The 18,502-nt window shown below is 40.4% G+C and overlaps 2 pseudogenes; both read right to left on the reverse strand.

Annotated features, from left to right (window-relative positions):
* Positions 1-3,207: 3,207 nt before the first annotated feature.
* LOC147603232 (drimenol cyclase drtB-like) lies at positions 3,208-4,389 on the reverse strand (annotated as a pseudogene).
* Positions 4,390-12,725: 8,336 nt separating this feature from the next.
* On the reverse strand, positions 12,726-16,481 carry LOC147603233 (bifunctional pinoresinol-lariciresinol reductase 1-like; annotated as a pseudogene).
* Between the last annotated feature and the right edge of the window lie 2,021 nt (positions 16,482-18,502).

Below are 18,502 nucleotides of genomic sequence, written 5' to 3' on the forward strand. Positions count from 1 at the left end.
GAAAAGTAAACTTGATTAGGATTAAGAAAAAATTAGATTATGGAGTAATTAGCTTTGAGCTAATCTTTTTTTTTCTACTCCACTCCACGCTTTTGCGCCGGCAGGCTGCCGCCGTGCGCTCCTTGCTCCAAAAGATTATTGTGGTTTATATAATGTCTTTTGCATGGATTTATCTGCTCCATCCATTATAGATTCACTCAACCTTAAAGCTTTCTGATTTCTGAGAGTTACCCGTGAAGTTTTTGGCTATGAGGATTTCATCCATACGGTCAGATTCTCATTTCACAGAGTATTTGGAAAAACCGCTTTTTGATAGAGAGGGATGGTTTTGCAGGGTGGTGAGTGGGTTTGAGAGTAGATCTAGTTTTGAATCTTTGACCTTTGGGTAAAGACCTGCAAAACACCCTTCTGTCCACTGGATAAATTCCTGCACTTTCTTGATTTTTGAGAAGTTGAAGCCCTTTCCTACCTTCTCCACAAATCTCCTAGCCCAAGCTCTGATACCACTGCAACCAGAATCTTATTCTAGGAATTGATTGTGGAAAGATAGAGAATTAATTCAATCATAAAAACCATTGCTTGTTAGCTTCAACTAAATCAAAAGCAATTGAAAAATTAAACACTTAAACAAAAATACTTAGCTCCAAAAAGACCATATTGGGTGCAATCTTCCCCCCTCTTGTGCGTGGCCTCTCCCCACACAAGAGTATTTCTTTATTAGCTTTCCTTTTCACCAAAATTAGGCCATAGCCCCCAAAATACAAGATGTGCTTTTTAGAGAGCACGGCACTCTTCTTTAACAAAAATAGAGTGTCAAATTGGGACTAGGGTAAAGCCATAGGCTTTAATAAATTCCACAAAAATAAATGTATCTTTCCTAATATTCAAAATGGAAAAATCATTTAATAAGGTTACAAGCTACTATGCTTGCCAAAAAATGAAATGTGATGATCCAAGACATTTCTTCCAAAGTAAACTTTTCAATTCCCATAGTCTTCATCACCTGAAAATATAAGCCTAATTAATTATTAAATTAATCCCACAAATATTAAACAGGCACAAATCATCACCAACTCATGACTACCAGGCGTAAGTACCCCAGGAATCACCCTGCCATACAAACCTAACTGAAATAATCATAGGTGGCCTCAAACATACGTCATATACCGCACGTATTAATATTTATAGTGGTGTCACCCACGATATTAACTTAGCCGGCATGACGCAAGAGTAATCTAGGCGTCCCCAAATTACTCAAGAGGGGATAAATAATATTTTTCTAGAGGACTTAAAATATATTCTCATGACAACAAATGCTTGGATACAATGCCAAGGGATACAAGCGTATCGAATAACACCATAGGGTGATTTCTTACAAGACTCAAGCGTCCAACTCAATTGTTTTGAATTGAAAGAGGGACCTTGAGGATCTTGAACATTAAGGTATTTTGCCATTTCTATTTCCAAAGCATTAGAATGAGTATTGTTAAACATTGTATAAGAGTATAAATTGTTGACAAGTATGCATACTTTTGTAAAAAGAATATAGAAAATTACACACGAAAAAACATATATATTATTAGTAAAAATTACACTTGAAATTATGTACATTTTCCAAAAAAATATACGAGGATTACTTGTACTAGTGTCTCGAGGGCCAAAATCGTAGATGCTTGCTCTTAAGAAGATAATGATGATGCAGGTCTCCTTGTATCAGCTCACGTGTACAAAGGTGTACAACAGCCCAAACTAGCTACCTATAACTTACACAAAGACTTTAAAAAATATATATTTTACTATTAAGGTAGGTAGACACATGAATTTCCCAAACTTAACAAACACTAGTGGGATTTAGCTCCCTGTGAGTCTATAAACAAAATCCATGAGCGTCGTACATTAACCCCTTTCTTTGTTCATTGTTAACGATGCAAACAAATTTTCAAATCCATGAGCGTCGTATGTAACCCCTTACTTTTCTCATGGTTAACACTTGCTTAAAATATTTACTTTAGCACAAAGTATTAAGGTGTGATCTTGACTCCATGACAGTCTACTATGACCGTTTCAAATCCATGGATGCATGTTAACCCTCTTGCTTTTGTGGTGGCTATCATGAATGAACTATTCTCTTGGCCACGAACTTAACAAACCCAAGTGGTTTTTGAATTATACGTTTTCATCCCCATATATGAATGCTTCCAATACCTACAAATACCAGATCATGCATATAACCAAGCAAAACAATCCAAAACTTAAAGAATTTATGGCCGGTGATCAACGTACGCCTCTTGAGCGACTTCATAATGTGCGTGACGGAATTTGACTTCACGCAGCTCCTCAAGGCCATCTCCATTGTCAAGGCTGCCGCCAACATCGACTCCTAAGGTGGTTGAAAATAGGCGCAATAGCCTGCGGATAAAAGAGGCTAAGGTGATGTGCAGTAATGGCTACGCGCACTAATGAGGAGACGTAGAGCTGGGAGACAAAGGCAGAGGCTTGTGTGCTGCGGAAGGATGCGGTGCGTGGCACAGAGTTGGGTGAGGAGGGCGATGGAATGCTGCGGAAGGATGCGGTGCGTGGCACAGAGCTGGGTTTGATGCGTCCAAGCTCGCTGTCGTTTTGGAATATACAGTACGCGCACAGCATATTTTACTTATTCATGGTGCTTTTTCATTTTGATCATGGGTAATCCTCTGTCCATTCTAACATACTGCAGTATGCCATTGAGGTATCTTGGTGGCCTTGTGCTTTCTCAAGACAGAGCTGTACATAGCCTGATAGGAAGAATTTTATCTCGAAAATCTCCTCAAAGTTTCTTTTTAACAATTTGGAATCATCTATCCATACTAACCTTCATGATGTAATTTGATTTATTTGAAATATAATTATGATCTAGAGAGAGAAAAATACTTAGATTTGCAGAAGGGGGAGTTAGAGACAGAGGAGAATTTCCACTTTGTCACCAATCACCCTTCCATTCTTGTTTTTTTTTTCCATGATCGTGCTTTGGCTGGCAATGGAATAAAGCAAAGTAAAGGTCCAAGGCAACTAAAATAAACCATATTGTGCTTAGCCCACCCTCAAACATGTGAGTTGCATCAAACACTAGAGGCATTTCAAACATGTGTCAAGCGTGAAAGACATTGCAAGGGCAAGAAGAGCTTCTCCACCAATGTAAAGTGCCTGAGCAAGAACACAAAAGGCCTCCTTTGGAAGAGGCTCCATCTATTGATTAGCAAGACGGTTACAACCAACAGTTAGGGACAAATTCACACATACATCACAATATTTAAGGTCAAAGAATCTACAAATTCTTTAGAAAAGGTTTGAAAACTTTAAAGATGAGTGTTTTGTGATCTGTTGAGAAACATGCGCCCTTCTGCTAACTTGGAATAATCCATGACCTTAACTGATCTATGCGTTGCAAGCTCTCCTTGAAGTGCAATGAACGCGTACGCTGTAGTTAGAGCCTCATTCCCAATCCAACTTTTCGCATTGCTCCCATAGCGATATATAGGATGACCATCCCACGACCCATAAGATTCTGGAGTTGCACAAGTAGTTCCTCATCTCTTCTATTAACCTCAACCCCAGACATAGTGCACGCGACTATGCGCATGGCAAGTGGAAGAGCATCACCACCCATACCTTTGCGCTCTTCCAACCTAGCTGCCAGTAGACTCCTCAAGCCACTCTTTCCAAAGTGGTCCTGAAACTTGTGAACTAGGCGAGCCACGCAGAAAAGAAAAGCTTCGGCTAGGTTGTAGTACAAGGTTCCATCAAGATAAGCTCGGTGTAGCAGCACACGATGGACAAAGCTCTCAGTGTCCTCAGCATCTTTGGCTCGATTGGCAAGGTGGAAAAGGAAAATCACATTGGTAGCCACCACAGGGTCTATGCGAGGCCGTTCGTGGTCGAAGTAGACTTGCAGGATGTTATCGTTGCTCACAAATTGAAGCATGTGGTCCAGGACTCTGTGAATGGTGTTAAGGTCCACCTTGCCAAACTCATGGAGTACAGATAAGCCAAGGGAAGTGGTGTCAAGATCGTGTGGTATGTGGGTGTAGGTGCACGCATCGGAAGAATAGTCTGTGCTGCAGCCCGAATTGATATTGATGAGTTTGATGAGGCCGATAGGAGGCGGAGGGGAATGCATGGGTAGAAAGCGTGGGTCGTTGAGCAGGTCGGCCATCACGAACTGGGAGTCAAGAAGAAACCGTCCCGCCCACGTGAGAGTGGCGCGGCGATCCCGACATGACCACCCATCCCTAGCGACTTGGCGGCCAGTACGTTCTCAAAATCACAGTCGACGAAGAAAGTTTCCTCGGCCTTGATCCTTGCCTTGGCCGGTACCAGCTCGAAAAAACCCAACGAAGGTTTTCGCACACCCTCCTCCGCGGACGTGAAATTGGAATATGGCCTCGAACTTGGAGAATACGTCAGGAAACTCATTGCACCGAATTCCCCGAATGCACCGAATCTCTCTGAAAAAAAACGGTTGACGAACGCACTCTCTCAGAGCGGCAAAGGAAAATTGAATCTAGGGCGTATTAAATTGAATACCAAGGTACATGTTCTGAATCTGGGCGTATTAAATTGAATACCAAGGTACATATTCTGAATCTATGGCGTATTAAATTACCAAGGTACATGTTTTGAATCTAGGGCGTATTCAATTGTAAACCTGAGCGTGCATGTTCTGAATATAGAGCGTATTAAATTGAATACCAAGGTACATGTTCTGAATCTGAGCGTATTAAATTGAATAGTACCGTACTGTTCTGAATATAGAGCGTATTAAATGACTTATTGTAAACCTGAGCGTATTAAATTGAATAGTACCGTACGTGTTCTGAATATAGAGCGTATTAAGTTGAATACTAAAGTACATGTTCTGAATCTAGGGCGTACTAAATTGCTATGAAACGGCGACATCATCCATTTTTTTTTTTTGGGAGGGATTTTCCTTTGCCGCTCTGAGAGGGAGACATTAGAGTGCCTACAAGGCTCAAGCCTACTAACCTTTCCACTCTTGCTTTTTTTTTTCCATGATCATCCTTTGGCTGGCAATGGAATAAAGCAAAGTAAAGATGCTGATCATGTTTTGGCGGGCAATACTTTGCTTTATTCCATTGCCAGCCAAAGCAAAGTAAAGGTCCAAGGCAACTTACATGATGGTTGCGTTGGCCCTTTACTTTGCTTTATTCCATTGCCAGCCAAAGCATGATCATGGAAAAAAAAACCAAGAGTGGAAGGGTGAGGCTCGGGTGGAGATTATCCTCTGATTTTAGCTCCTCCTTTTGCAAATCCAAGTATTATCTCTCTCTCTCTCTCTCTCTCTCTCTCTCTCTCTCTCTAGATCATAACTATATTTCAAATAAATCATTTTACATCATGAAGGTAAGTATGGATACATGATTCCAAATTGTTAAAGAGTGAGTTTCCTAACCACACATGAAACAAACTTCAAGTAGGTGTTAGATTAGTTGATTTAACCGTATAGTTAATTTTTATTATTGTAGTTAGTTCTTATTCCTCTCTTTACTAGAGTTAGCACTAAGAATTCAATCAATTTGTTCCATAATAGCTTATAAACATTTCCTAATATATATATCAATACCTTTCATGAATAGAAGTAGAGTGTGTGTTTATCAAGCAATCTTTTGAGCATTGTATTAACTCCCATCCCTGCGAGCAAGAGTATTCTTATTTGTTGATGACAAATTAGTGATGTAGAGAGAGGTGTTGCTCTAGAGTCCCAAGATCACGGGTTCAAGCCTTCATTGCAAAAGCGATGGCACGCCTGGTGTGTTTTTTTCTTACTTTCTAATTCCAAATAATTGAAAAAAAAATGCTCATATAGGAAGGGTAAGTAGGGATAAGCCTTATATTTGAAGCCCATGATGGGTCCCAGGTTCCCTAACTTACCAATCTATATATAAACACATCATGCTTGCCATATATATACTCCTAAAGCACTTAATTTCATTGAATAAAGCACCAAACTTGGCGTAAATAAACAGCCAGTATTTCAATCCAAAATAATGTTGACAATCTCAACACACCTGAAGAAATCTTTAAAAAAATCTTCGGACAACTGGATTATCTATCCTTAGAAGCCTATAATACTTGCCTCCATCTGGCAAAAAACATTAGCTAGTGCAAGATAAATGTTTCGTGCAAAAAAAGAAGGAAAACAATAAAACCTTACAAAACTCATTTGGTGGATCAATATTTGAGACGAATGGAGTTTGAACAGGCTTGTAGACAGCAAACTAAAAAATTCTATATTGTACAGTGCCTATGACTCAAAAATCTAACCTATCATGCTTTCCATAGTCCACAAACATTACATGTACATGAAGTTGATCCGCGATCTTTTGTAATCTCAGACTGTAAATTCCAAGGAGCCCAAAGCTCTCGTTGTAGGGGTCTCCACCATACAAACCCAACAATAATTTGGGTTCTAAAAAATAAAGATATTCCCAGTTGCGAAAAGAATGTATCAATAGCAATATAAATTTATCAAACAAACCGCAAAACCTACATAAAAAATAGGTTTCTATATATACCGTAAAACACCAGTGCTCTAGTCTAACAGTTTGATAATTAGAGATGTTGTTACTTGTCTTTCGCAAAATGGAGGGTTTACAATTCAACCATGAATATTACATAGATTATGGAACACAAAAATACCTGAATTATAGTAATAAAAAAAATACCTTCAATATCTTGGCCATCACCATAAACAAATGAAAATAATCTCGTTGCCACCTCCATCCTAAGAAATATACCCCTGATATCAAATATAACACTCACAACACTAATAATTCACATAACACTTTAAGATCTCCCTCTCTCCCTCTCTCTCTCTCTCTATATATATGTATATATATGTTTAGTATTTTGTGCCAAGAAAGAAAAATAAATAAAAGAAAGTCAAAAGTAAACGTTTGCTTATTCGAATGTCCAAAAATAACAAATAGGAACTCACCAACACCCGTCCGCTATCTCAACAATTAGAACCAGCTCTTGAGCAATGACGGGACATTCTCTTTTTGTGGATCTACATGGTATCTTTAGCTAAATCCAAGTATATTTATACACATGAATTCAATAATACCAAAGAGAGAAGCATCAATGTGAAAGATTGCATAGAAAGACAACATAGATTACACATGTTACATCATTGAAAATATTTTTTTCATTGATACAGATATATCTATGATTGTAATCTTCAGCATTTGTAAGCTACTATTTTTCTCTACCTTTTGGGCATAGATTAAATTTACATCCTGATTTATGCCATTTGGAAAACCTCCTTGTAGACAACATTAGTTGTGAAGACTTTGGTTGAACCTTCTATGCTGCTTTCCTATTCCATATGATTATTTACACACACTTTCATTGCATCAGATGATCTAACACGTGACATAGCAACGTATAGCTATCCATGTGTATTCGAATACTTGTGTGGCCAAGTAAAGTCCCAATACACTCAATGTTTGTCCTTGTGACTTATTTATTGACATACCAAAGGCTAACCTTACATGAAATTGTCTCCTTCTCATGTCAAAAGGCAATTGCAGCATAGTAGGTATGAATGTTATCCTGGGAATAAAGACCCTGTCTCCAATGTTGGTACCTGTAATGATTTTTGCTTCTATCACCTTTAAGTAAAATTGCTTGCATACCAATCTACACTACAAGAATGGTCTATACATAGCGACCCTCATATAAATATGAAGAAAATAGCGGGGTTCGCTTTCGTGGATGCTTATGCGACCTTTAAATTGCAGTTGTTTATGCCACCATTGTAGCGACCCTTGCAAACTGAAAATGAGTGGTTTATGCATCGAACTTGCGATGCATAAGCCACCTTTTTTTTTTGGGTCGTTTATGCATCGCGAATTTTTAAAAAAACTAAAATGTGTTCATTTTTTTTGCCCGTTTCGCGCGCACTGTAGTAGCAGCTTCAAACTTTGATTCCACGCTCACGGCGGCACGACACTTTCCCTTGGCACCACGAGTTGAACACATCTTCCGCAGCCCCGAAATAGCCAAGCTTATGGATTGGAGTTCGAGAAATGCAAGTATAGATGGAGTCATGAGGATTCCAAGTGATAGCAAAGCATTTAAGCATATCGATGCTACATGGCCAGAGTTTCATTGGGAGCCTCGCCATATAAAATTTGGAGTTGGCTTGGATGGAATCAATCCCTTTTCCATGCGATCGACAACTTGGCCCGTAGTTCTTATCAACTACAACATCCCACCATTCATGTAAATTAAGAAAGAGCATTTAATATTGTCTTTGTTGATTCCTGGTATGTGACAAATATTCTCATTTCTAAATAGCACACTCATTTCTATTTGAAAAATGTCAAATTTAAACGATGCATCAATGTAAGGAAGCGGCAAGTTAAAGACATCAACGTATATCTTGCACCGCTCATTGATGACTTGCAACAAATATGGAAAGGAGTAAATGTTATTGATATGTCAAAACCTGTGGGTAATAGAAGTTTCAAGGTTCGTGGCATTTTAGCATGGACAATACATGACTATCCTGCCTATGGCTTTGCATCAGGTATAGCAGGGCTCTTTAGTTGTTTGTTTGTTTATACAATCAAAAAATTTGGATGTTGAAAACATAAAAACAGTTTTTGTTTCTCTCAGGCCTATCAACAAAGGGTTACAAAGCATGTCCACCATGCGGTGATTGGCTACGCTCCAAATATAGTCGAAGTTTGAGTAAAAATATATACCTTCGACATCGACGATTTCTGCCTCCAGATCATGTGCTACGTTCCAAAGCGAATGCGAGACATTTTAATGGCAAAGTGGAGAATGGACGTTGTCCAATGCGAATGACTCCAAGAGATTGGTACGTCAAGTGGACAAACGGACCTCTAATAGATCCGGAGGCAGAACTTGCAAGCGATAATGATGACGAATATGATTTGCGGCAGTCGTCGAGAGGCAAGAAATCAATGACACAAAATTCCTCCATATGGTATACATTGGAGTATTGGAAAGATCTAAAAATAACTCATTTGCTTGATCCCATGCACATATTTAAAAATGTTGCACACTCGCTTTGGAATCATCTTATGGGCTTCAAGGATACAGAGGCTGCAAGGGCAGACCTAAAGATTTGCAACTGCAAACGATCACTATGGCCTATAAAATCAATGAGGAGACAGGAAATATTACTTATTCACAGGCACCATGGGTACTCACAAAGCAAGAGATAAGCGTCATCAATGAGCGGATACGATGCATACGTACTCCTACGGGCTATGGTGCTTCATTGCAAAACATGTTTACCATGGATGATAACTCTCTTTCGGGTCTAAAGACACACGACTGGCATAACTTCATTAAGGTATGGTGCCTCTCTAACATGTATCGTCAATTTCTAATGAAGGTGCCATTACATTATCATTTGTTAACACTGGAGCTAATCTGTGTGCAGCACGTCTTGCCACTTGTTATCGACGGTTGTTTGACTGAGGATATTAGGGATGTTATATATCGATTGGGATCATTGACAAGGTATTGACAGTGGAACATCATATTGTTCTTACTTCTTTGTCACAAAAATCTTATGCTAATCACATTGTTTCTCTTTATAGATGGATTACATCCAAAGAGATCGACTCACGTGATATCCCGCAACGAAAGCTAGAGTGTATTGAGCTCCTTTGTCTGATGGAGAAGGAGTTACCTACCTCCTTTTTTGACATTCAAGTCCATGTTATGATCCATCTCGTTGAAGAGATAGAGATTGCTGGGACCGTGAGTACACGATGGATGTTCTGGGTTGAAAGGTACATGGGGGTATTGAAAGGATTTGTGTGCCAGTGCGAGCAAGACCCGAGGGATCCATGGTAGAGGGATGGTTGCTTCACGAGTGCATTTATTATCTATCTGAGTACTTGCAACATGTGGATAACGAAGCTCCTCCTGGTTGGAGAGAAGAACAATCAGACAACGAAACCACAGAGATGTTATATGGGCAAGGGGTCCCACTAAAGATAAGTGCTGAGGAGAGGGAAGCGCTTAGTACTTTTGTGGTGTATAACTCAGATTGCATGCAAAAATGGATTGACAAGCATGACAAAGAATGCAAGCTCCTTTGTCTGATGGAGAAGGAGTTACCTACCTCCTTTTTTGACATTCAAGTCCATGTTATGATCCATCTCGTTGAAGAGATAGAGATTGCTGGGACCGTGAGTACACGATGGATGTTCTGGGTTGAAAGGTACATGGGGGTATTGAAAGGATTTGTGTGCCAGTGCGAGCAAGACCCGAGGGATCCATGGTAGAGGGATGGTTGCTTCACGAGTGCATGTATTATCTATCTGAGTACTTGCAACATGTGGATAACGAAGCTCCTCCTGGTTGGAGAGAAGAACAATCAGACAACGAAACCACAGAGATGTTATATGGGCAAGGGGTCCCACTAAAGATAAGTGCTGAGGAGAGGGAAGCGCTTAGTACTTTTGTGGTGTATAACTCAGATTGCATGCAAAAATGGATTGACAAGCATGACAAAGAATGCAAAGAGAGAAACAGGAGAAGTAGGGCATCCAAAAAGGGTCGGAGTGCACCTCCAACGATGAGCCTAGAATGGTTGAATACACATATCAGAGAGATGCGAGGGCAGGGGTTTGAAATCTCACGAGAAGAGTTTGAGCTTAGCCTAGGATGCAACACCATGGTAAGTTACTCCAATGTTATATTTTAATTTGAATAATACTACATGTTTTTCTGGATTCTAACCATACATGTTCATGTGGTTCCCATGTGGTTTTAGGTCCGAGCTCACAGTAACATGTGGGTGTGTGGTCAGCATCTCCGCGTCAAGAGGATTGATGATCTTCGTGTTACTCAGGACTCTTGCATCGTTGCGTCCTTTCATCAACTCTCTCGTGCAAGTGCTTGTGACACAAATTTGATTGAGGATGAGCTCGGCTACGTAGTGGATCTGGAGGGCATATACGAAATTAACTATCGTGTTATGAAACAGGTACGCATGATTCGTTTCAAAATATTATGCAAACCAAATGATTGAAATATTCAGCATCTTTGAGTAACAAGTTTATATACATTATAATATTGCAGGTAATTTTGAAGGTGCGTTGGTTTCAAGCAGAGTACAAAGGAAAAAGGGCCACCTTGAGGCACGAACAAAGCGGCTTCTGGTCCGTTGACTCATCGAAGCTCCTACGAGCAACCAAAGAGCCCTATCTCTTCCCGATGCATGTGCAACAAGCTTTCTTTTACAAAAATCCAAATGGCAATCCATGGTGGCAAATTGTTCATGTGAACCCTAGCAGCCGAAGATTGTTTGATACCACCTTTTCTACTGAGCGTGAAAATACACCACACACAACAATGACCTCTACAGAGCCCGACAATACACCAGACACAACAATGACCTCTATATCACATGGGCAAGGAGATACAATTCTTTGCATTAGAGAAGCAAATTTGATTTCACAAACAAATGTCACACCACCCTCAATGGATGATGAAGGGGATGATCTGGGTAAAGATTTATCGGATGATCTAGGAGAAGATCTACTAGAGGCTGACATTGAGCAAATCTCAGAATCCACCTCGAACAATGCTCCACTCCCTGATGGACTCGGCATATGCCTAACAGAGATGGAACTTCAAGAGGCTATGGCTGACAACGACGAGGTGTTCTTAGAGATTGATATCTTTGGCAAGGCATAGTTTCCAATTGTTCATAAACAGTTTGGCTCATCAATTCAAAAGAAAACGGTAATGTGTTTCTATCTCGATATCCTTTTTTTTCATCGCTTGTTTTGATTGTACATGATACTAACTATAGGGTGGGGTGGTAGGGGGAGCCTCTTGGTCTTAGAGTGGCCTTATGCTGCTACTTAGGGGTTCGATTCCCCTTAGGCTCGTGTTCTATAGTCATGAGTCCATGTACTATGCATGTGTGTGTTTTGTCTTACAGGCAAAAGTGTTGTGAAAAGAGCTGATCATGAAGCTAATGCGCAATGAGCAGCTGACGTGGCTGATGGTGTAACTGACGATGCTGATGTGGCATCAAGAGCTGAGGTGGCAAATTAGCAACATCTAGTTAGGGTGTGCAAGCATCTAGTTAGCAAGGCTGGACTTGAAAGGTTTCCGAGACAAGTAGGGGAGAGAGGGTATAAAACTGCTCATACCCTTTATACCTGCTTTATGCCAGAAAGAACTCGCTTCTACCCGAAGAAGCTGGCCTTTTTGACCAGTAAAGCTGCCCTTTTCCTCAGATGGCAAGGAAGAGCTATGCACAAAAAGAAGAATTGGTGGGCTGATTTGTGTGTGTGTAAGTGCGAGAGTATGTGAACTTTCTAGAGAACGTTTCAGGTGTTTGACGTTCCAAACTTTCTTTATTTAATTTAACAATAATTCAACCATATTACTCAAAGAAAGAAGTGGACTTGAATAACATAGCAAAGCAAATAATTGTACCGTGCATTGTTCCAATGATGCTTTAGAAGCGTTTGCATCTCATGCAATACAGCGGTCTCGTCCCAACCAATGCCGAACTCCTGCGCGAGGATTGCCAACACATATTTCTTGTCATTATCATCTTGATCCCTACAATTTGAAAAAAAAAGTCACTTTAGTTAGATTTATCATTTGATATCAATGTATACATAGATTTTAAAAAATACATGAAAGAATTGGTGGACTTACCGCCAGTGGATGTGTATCTTGGGCATGTATGTGTGCACGAGCTCTCTCAAGCGGCAACGAAAAAGTGCCCCACCGTCTACATACTGCACTCGTCCACTCTGATCCACCTGAATGCTAATGGGCATCGTGCCCGATAGCATGCGAAGATCCGAGGTGGCAAATGGAGGTGCAGAAGGAGGCACACATGGTGAAGAGACTGGTGATGGTGATGGCTGCTTACTACTACTGCACAAAAAACACATATAATTTTTAAGATTCATTTTGGATGGTTTCATGAAAATTACACCTAGACACGGAGTAGATTAATGCATACCTTGAACGGCGGCGCCTCTGTGTGCCAAGGGAGTGCCCTCGGCCTGTGTCAAAACACTGGGGCCCGGCATCTGCTGCACCTACGTCTGCACACCAAAAGCATATGCACGGGTTGGGGTGTGCCGCCACCTTCGGGAATAGGATCCCTCGAAGAGCCCTCCCCAAAGGCTACTGGCCGTACTAGTGTCGTCCATGAGTGACCTACATCTAAAGTAAGGAATCCCTTCAATTGCATCTTTTTTCTCTTCTTTATAAACTCCATGACTATTTTCTTTTTTAGTTTTGATTGAAGTGACCAGGGCCTTTTGCCTTGGAAATCTTTAGATACCATGCACTTTACTCTTCTCTCCCAACATCTGAAGTAAGAAATCCCTTCAATTGCATCTTTTTTCTCTTCTTTATCCCAACCCACCAATGTTTAGGCCTCTCTTCTCAACAAATTGAAGGGATTTTCTCCTAATTCCATTAAATCAAATATCCATGTGGAGACTTAATGAATCAATGGTGGGATTTAATTTACATGGTCATTACTATAACAAGTTGTGGCATCTCTTGTTTTTCTTTAAAATGCAAAGTGTACTCCAATTTACACTTTGAAAGACTTGATAAATTCAACCTTCATTCTTTGAGCACCAAACTAGCACACACATAAGCATATAGGAAAACCATAAACATGAGAAGCTTCATGTTAGCAAAGTTCTATTCACTCCAACCATAAAGCTCAAAATAGTGAAAATGCTCATACATCAAAAGCAATAAGAAATTTGCACAAATAATAAACATAAGAAACTCAAAACTGAGAGCTTATCATAGACAAATGGATTTGGGGTATACACAAATCCAATAAAAATTTAGAAGTCCTTGAGATCATCAGCCACCTTGTCCACAAATGATGTTTTCCCTAACACGTTCACAAATCACCACTTCATCTACTAGATGAGATCCAAACCACACAATGAAAAATCATCACATAGTTACACGCACCCTTAGGACTTATTTCTAGCCTTATAAGTGGGATGTTTAACTAGCTTTCCATGATTCAATTACTAAACCCATGTAATCACAAAATGCCTATCCCAAGGTCAATCTATCCCCTATCTATCCTAAGAGAGAAAGACCTAGGTTGGGGGGGTACACAATGTATTATGTTTGTCTTTGTGGTTATATATATATATATATATATATATATATATATATATAGAGAGAGAGAGAGAGAGAGACAGAGAGACAGAGAGACAGAGAGAGGATTTGTGTCTTGCCCTACCATGTAGAGGTAGATACTATGTTCATCGGTATGTTTTTTTAAGTCCAAGAAATCAAGTCAACTAAATTTGTTTAAATGCATACCCACATACCCCGTTTAATGTTAATGCATTTTGCAACTAGTTACAACTTCTCTCCACTAAGTTTCTCTCTATAAGGAAAGTTTAATGTTAATGCATTTTGCAACTAGTTACAACATCTCTCCAATAAGTTTCTCTCCATAAGGAAAGTTATTATGAATATTATTTCACTAAATATTCATAATCTTTGTCGGACTAAACCAAAGGAAGGTTATTATGAGTACTTCATCTAATATTTATTATCTTTTGCATACTCAAACATTAACATAACTAAAGGTTACTACTAAAGTGAAAGAAGCTATCGCTTATCGTAACTCAAGAATATAGGTTTCCCTTGCTGTGTCTATTTCGTGAAGGAAGGAGAGAGAACAAGACCTTATCGTAAATACTAGTTGGGAACCCGTGCTTCGCACGTACCCAAACCTCTTCCCCTTCCCGAACCTCCGAATTCTTACCATGTGGCAGCTTTGTGAAACCCTTACTTAAGATAATGTAGAGATGTAGAGATGCATCACAGATTTAGAAAATTCATATAAATCTATATCATGAAGAGAGAATGTATGCTTACCATGCATGTCCTTAAGCCATGTAGAATCAAGAATGTGGGTCTTTTGTAGTGCTGTTCCTGACTGCTCTTCCCAAATGGCCACCACCTCATTTTGAGAAAGGACGTTTGCTGCTGCAGGGCGAATGTAGACAGTCGTGTTTACTACACGAGGATCCTCTACAGTTTTGATCACATAAGCTGCAGCATCCTCCTCTCTCACCCAGATTACTGCAAAGCCTCAAATTATCTCGAAATTAATTCATAATCTAAGGTGTAAACCTTCGAAAAAATATGGCAAAAATGTTATACGTAGGATTTGACCTTTTTGATTGCCATCACCGTAGATGACCACGCTGTCCGTGGGTGGCAAGAACCGGCCATACTGAGCAAGGCCAGCCAGGAAGTAGCCGGCAAAGCAGTTGGCCGAGACGTAGGTGTAAGGGATCCCCGCCTTCTCCACAGCTCGCCGGACTTGTCTCTTTTCCGCAAACAAATCACCCGCTGACGACGGACAGTCCACCAGATGGTCCGGATCCATCCCATACTCCGAAGGCAAAAATCTCTACACCCACCATTAACACGCATGCAATGCTTCTGAATTAACCTTGATGCCCAATTAATTAATCATGCCTGCTGCATTCATCATGTCACTGCTGATTGCAATAAACAAATCCAATCATGATTATCACTGTCTGCTTTCTATCAGTCATCTACCTATTCCTCGTCGCTATCTAGCTCATGATAAATTAGTCGTCCTAACTCTCATCATTAAATCCTGCATCTTTACAGCTGCTAATTTTACCTCGATGTTCCTAGCTTCTTTCATGGGCTCTATCAGCTTCAGTTGATCTAGAAGTTTGTGTTCACCCCATGGCTGATATCACAATGTCTACTTGCTTCACTGCATCTACCAGGCTGCTATGATCTTCTACGCTGCCCTGCAACTAGGTGCTGAAGCACAGAAATTAGTCTCAAAGGAATGGAATAATCATTGGAACATTTACTTTAATTCAAATAAGTAATTTCAAGTATTGCACTGTTCACAACTTTGATTCGAGACTGAGGGACGGTGCAGTTGGGGTTTTTTTTTAACCTTCAAGAAGGTAGCGCCGGATCTCTTGAGGGACATCAAGAGCTGGGCCTTGTGAACATCAAAGGCTATGTCCGGGCGGACGAATAGAAACGTAGGGTGCCCAACATCCAAGCTCGCCTGGGCGATGTGCTTGCCAATGTAACACCGGGCTATGACATTGCGTGTACGAGAGAGTGCGTAGGGAGGGCACGTTGTCTCTAATTACGTAGCCACACGTGCGCGCTCGCACACTCTCTCACGCTCTCTCTCTCTCTCTCTCTCTCTCTCTCTTCTCTCTCTCACACACACACACACAGACGCACACACTCTCAAGTGGGAGAGCGTCCGACAAAGCGCAGTGCGCCTACACTCCCTAACACTGTGCCTTTCCTTTTGGTGAAATAGATACCCCAACAACACTCACCTTACCTGGCCGCCATGAGCTTGGATTGAGAGATGAACTGCGCAGAACTTTCATAGGGACATTCAAGGTTCCTGCCTTGAAACGAGCAATACCGCATTTGGGACAAGTGGTTGCATTTTCATACTCTCCACGATACAAAATGCAATCATTGACACATGCATGAATTGTGTTGTATTCGAGTCCAAGGGATGCGATCATTTTCTTTGCCTCGTCCCTCGATTTTGGGATCACATTGTTTGATGGTAGAATCTTGTTCGAAAGAAGCCTACCACTCAATTGTAAATATTTAATGAGCACAAAAGTGATTGAGAGCCATTATTTTTATGCAAATAAAATACAAATATAACTTATGATAGTAATGCAGAAACCGATGCATTACTCCATTGGTAGCGTACTGTTTGGAGATTCAAGATGAGTAAGGTCACACTCAATCTTGATATGGATGCACCATCGTAGATGGGCCTTGAAGCTTCTTCTCGTAGAAATTTTTCATGCGGACAAATTTCTTCTTCACTACTTGCTTGGAACCAATCGTCGATAAACTCATTGATGTCATCATCAACATGTCCATCATCATTGGTCGCTTTTTCTCTGCATTTTGCATTGTACTCATCTCTAAGTCGTTGATATGTACTTGGATCTTGTGTACGTAAAAGCCTCATGTACTCCTCTGGCAAGATATGGTGACTTCGGTGAGAGCTAGATACACCCTCAACATCTGGACACTCAGATGTATAAACATAGTCTACATGAAGAAATGATTTAAAGTAACAACAATCGAATTATTAAGTGATATAATCATAACATTAAAACCCTTTTTACAACACAATTAAAGCATATTAGCAGCAAAAATCTATACTCAAGATAACCTTAGACAAGACACTAAAACACCCTTAGTTGTATTACTGACGAGACAATGAAATATATCATCAAATATTTGTCAAAATTAAATGCTGATTGGGCTACAAAGCAGGATACATTATTTGAAACATACATAATTTAAGAGGCCGACACTTTATCTCAAATTTCATTCTCAAAGAGGGGCTAGTGATGGCCGACGCCATCCATAATTTACAAACTCGCTAGCTTGTAATGATCTTGTAGCACACACTACTATATATATGGGTACATCTCTAATCATATAACATGGCTCCTGACTATTCTCACACTCCATAAAGTTACAATTTGTTCTCTCATTTCTCCCTCTACTACTATTGATTAGCCCTGCTATATTTCCTTGAGCATAGGGTCTTCCATCAATATAAAGCCGCGATCCACAATTATATCTAATGTTTCTTTCGGTGAGTGAGGCCGCATTATCACAAAGCCCATATGTTGTCATACTTCTGATAAAGCGAACAAGTGCATGCCATGCGCCCCAACCATAAATGGGCCCACAAAATGACATAAGAGTCACCTCTGAGTTTGCGGGCACGCGTAAATCCTGTGCAATAAAGAGACCTCGTCCACCATTGGGAATGGTAGATGGTGCAATCACATATCGAGCACCCCAAAAGCTGAAAACCTCTCCGTCTGCTAGAAGGGCTGCTCCCAACCATCCTCCATAGCGTCTACAATCGTACGTTTGAATGAGAGATAGAAGACGATCAGGCAATGGTGGATGATCACCCAATGTCTCTGATTGGGCACCGAGGGGCAAAGAAGTTGATGATGCCTCCATTTGCAAACAACTGAAAAACGGCTTGACCATATCGTGTGCGTGGAAGGAATGAAGGATCAATTCCATGGTCTTCACAATCCTCATGAAATTGAGGATGTAGAACTGGTACGTGCTGAATAATGCATCATTGTTGATTATATGAAGGGTGAGACAGACATGGAACACGATTAATAGTGCAGAGTAAACTTGGATATGAATTTATACATAGTTCTAAAATGACATCACTTACCATGGGATGCTCCCGTTCCTCTTGTGGTGGCATATCAGGACATGGACCATACTGCTCCATATGGGCAAAACATATACGTCGCATTCGTCGATGAGTGCCATGGCATGCTGCACACCAACATGGGATTCTTTCAACGTAATATGTTTGTGAGTCGCCAACATGGGA

This window comes from Cibotium barometz, chromosome 64, assembly GCF_041138505.1.
Source record: "Cibotium barometz isolate CiBa-2024 chromosome 64, ASM4113850v1, whole genome shotgun sequence".
Classification (NCBI taxonomy): domain Eukaryota; kingdom Viridiplantae; phylum Streptophyta; class Polypodiopsida; order Cyatheales; family Cibotiaceae; genus Cibotium; species Cibotium barometz.